Raw genomic sequence first — 3,542 nt, forward strand, 5'->3', positions numbered from 1 at the left:
CCGGGATCCCAAATTAGTGCACCGCTTCGCTCGCCATGCTTCGGGCATGGTGCCTTCGCTCCGCTACCGCTTCGCTCGGCACACTTTACCGTTCCAATCGTAGTCCACGTGGATCGTTAAGTATGAAAAAATTAAAAAAAAGAATTAAAAAAAAAAAAAAAACTCATGTCGACCTTTAGACCTGTCGACCTAGCACATGTCGACCTAGAAACCCTGTCGACCTTCCATCCATGTCGACCTAGTGACTGTCGACCTAAACATTGTCGACCTAGACACTGTCGATCTTCAGACCGGATCCCATATATTCACCAACAAGTCAAAATAATAATAAGCCTTGCTCGTAAGAGCTTACAATCTAAAGAGAGAACATGAACTAGTGTGCGAGGCAGCTGTTGTTTTATATCTACTACAGTAAATATCACATTGTATTTATGCAGCATAGTGGATCTAATTCAGGTCCGGTTGGATGTGCCCTGATGCACAAAGTACTGATGTTTGGTACCTTGTGCGTGTGCGAACGACTCCTGCGAAACAGGATGGAGGAGCAGCATCAGATAGTCAGTGACTGACAGTCTGATGCCATTTAGGGGCAGGGAGGGGTCGGTGATGGCCTCCATTTGTGAAAACGAAGGCGCGTCATTCTGTTTAGGGGGAGAATAGAGGCCAGGATCTCCATTGTTGTGCAGAAATTTCCTGGCTTCTGCAACAGGTTCCTTGCGCATCCCCATGGGTGACCATAAGCTGCCTGAGGTGTCTACTAGTAATAGAGGCCTCCTGCTGCATCACCATACAGCGCTATCACTGCTGCATCCAAGTAAGTGACAGCCACTCCATCCACATCTGAATCACCATCAGTAAGCTAATAGTTTCATGGGAAGATACACAACAGGTATGCTGTATTCTATATTTTGATCATTTTCAATATAACCTTAGGCATTATTTATGAAACAGCATAATTACACAATTAACAAAAAAAAAATCCAAATTACAGTGAGCAGACAATAAAGTCAATATTTCCTCAAAACATGCGCCATCATCTTTCCTCGTATTTCCAGTGTAAACTCGACATAATCTCAAGTACAAATGTGTATTCTTTTTTGATGTCATTAACTTAAAAAAAACAACCATTCTGCCTTTTCTTTATTAGGCAATTTCAGTGATTTATCGTCTGCAGTTTTATTGCAGAATAGTTGCATACATTTTACTCAGTAAATTGAACTTAATATCCTCTAGCCATAAAACTAACTTTCTGGAGAGAGAAACATAATGTTGAAACACTGACTTTTGTATTTAGATTTGGTTCATGAATAATACGCTGGTGGACGGACCATTTCTCTAGGCCCCAGAATCCCTCGGGAATATTCCCAGGACTATTATCTTGAAAAGGAACTGTTCCCTGTTCCAGGAAAGGATTAAAGAAAGTTACTTTTTCTAGGAAATGATTCATAGGCCACGGTCCAGTTATACAGTGGGAGGTGTGTGCAGGGACTTGCAATTAGAGAATCAATGGGCCTTTGATGATGCAGTGCCTGCAAGCAAACACACTGCACACAGTTATATTGAGAAAACTGTAAGGTCAGGGGAATTGGTTACAGATTCCCTTCTAATTGGGAGTAGTCTTCAGGAAAGATGAAAGCTGGCAGTGTGAACGAGAGACAGTAAATATATGACGCCTTGCATCATCCTTTGCAACACATGAAAGTGAAAAGAAATTACTGTCAGCGCATACAGTACAGGGGGAGATATTTTTATTTTATCTTTTTTTAAAGCGATTTTAAAATGTCTAATCTCAAACGTTGGATATATTTCCCATTTTTTCATTTAGAATGATTCCTCGCTGACCCTGAAGCAGGGGCATACTTCATCTTCTTGGATTTGTCAGTGCTTTTTGACAAAAGGCTTCATTATACAGTACAGTAAGTCAGGTGACTATAGGTGAACCTAATGTGATACGTGATGTAAACATCCTATTATTACATTGGTTCGTCAGTTTTCTGGTCTTTACAGGGAGTAATATCTGGTCACTGCTGGGTAATCATTATGCGGGCAGTTATGCTGGTCATTGTCAGGTAAAACTGTGTCATTTGATGCGAGTTATTGCAGCATATTATGTGCTATGTTAGTACGCTGTGTCTTCCTGCGTGTAGAAATGCTGTCTGGATGAATATTTGTGTAAGACAAATACAGACATCCCTAATAAAACCACTCACGCTCATTTCTGTTGCTATGTTCTTCATACCACAACTACTATAATATGGGGAAGCAGTAAGCAAAAAGAAAGAACCAGATACAATTTGGGGATCTAATGTATTAGGGGCTGTTCCATAGGAGCACGCGGTGCCGATGTTTGCAGTTGCTCTGTACACGCATGGTGATTAATTGGTGATGGTGGATGCAGTGAGGATTTGATCGCACTGTGAGTGACAGAGTTAGCTTGTGAATTCGTATGCAGTTGTAAAGGCTCCAGCGATGTACTTGTGACGGCCATTCTGAGCGACCACAGGGTTGCTGAGATGATCGATGGTGCAAGTGATGGGATGTATTTGTACGCAAGTGGTGGATCAGAGATGCCATCATTGGGCATGTCTGTACAGATCCTGCAGACGTTTTATTAGCATATTTTTGCAGATACACTGCATGCGTGATCACAGTAGAGACACCACCTCTGAATCAGGCCTTCAAAGATTTGTCCTCACACACTGTGGCTTCAGGCGTGCCAACCCAGCCCCTCTTGGCACGCCAAGTCCCGGGTGACTCTTTCTCACTCAAAATGTCAATTTGATGTGCAACATCTGTACATCCGTGCACGACCGAGTCTGTGTAAGAAGTGCTGCAATGCCACGCCAACTTCCATTGTACTTCATTTGCATTTTTTTTACTATTGTTCTTTGAAATCCATTGGTCAAAGCCGCAGATCATTGGTGGCATTCTAAACCTGATAGTTAGTAAATCTACTCCTATGGGAGCAGAAACATTTAGACAAACAAAGTTGTTCATTTGAATCTTGAAGGATGAGTGATCGACTTGGGAAACCCCTTCAGCTTATTACCAAGCCTAACGTACAGAACCACACACGGGTACTATTTTATGAAATCCATAAGTGGCACATTTATTAAAAGGGACATGAGGAAATGGTGGTTGGTGGTAGAAAGTTACATAACAAAAGGCCATATCACACTGCAGATAAATATCAATACACTATAAATAATAATTGGGAAAAGGGTGGAAAAGATAATTATTAAAGGATTAGTTTAATCAAGCATCAGATGGTACAAATAACGTCTCCAGTATACAGCATCTATTAATAGAATGGCTATTCTCAGTCCATACATTATTCACCCAAGCTTGCAGATTAAGGTGCAGATCTCGCTAAACTACAGTTCTCACTAACGGTATGTAATATTATTAGCTGCTGGGATCGGTGGTGCACTTTGCAGATGGTAACTATACTTATAGAGTTGGTGATAAGAGCAGTATAACCAGGGCTGGTTCTAGACCCTGTGGTGCCCAGGGCGAAAGTTTCCTTTGGCGACTGGCGACCG

This window comes from Pseudophryne corroboree, chromosome 6 (genome assembly GCF_028390025.1).
Source record: "Pseudophryne corroboree isolate aPseCor3 chromosome 6, aPseCor3.hap2, whole genome shotgun sequence".
Taxonomy (NCBI): Eukaryota; Metazoa; Chordata; class Amphibia; order Anura; family Myobatrachidae; genus Pseudophryne; species Pseudophryne corroboree.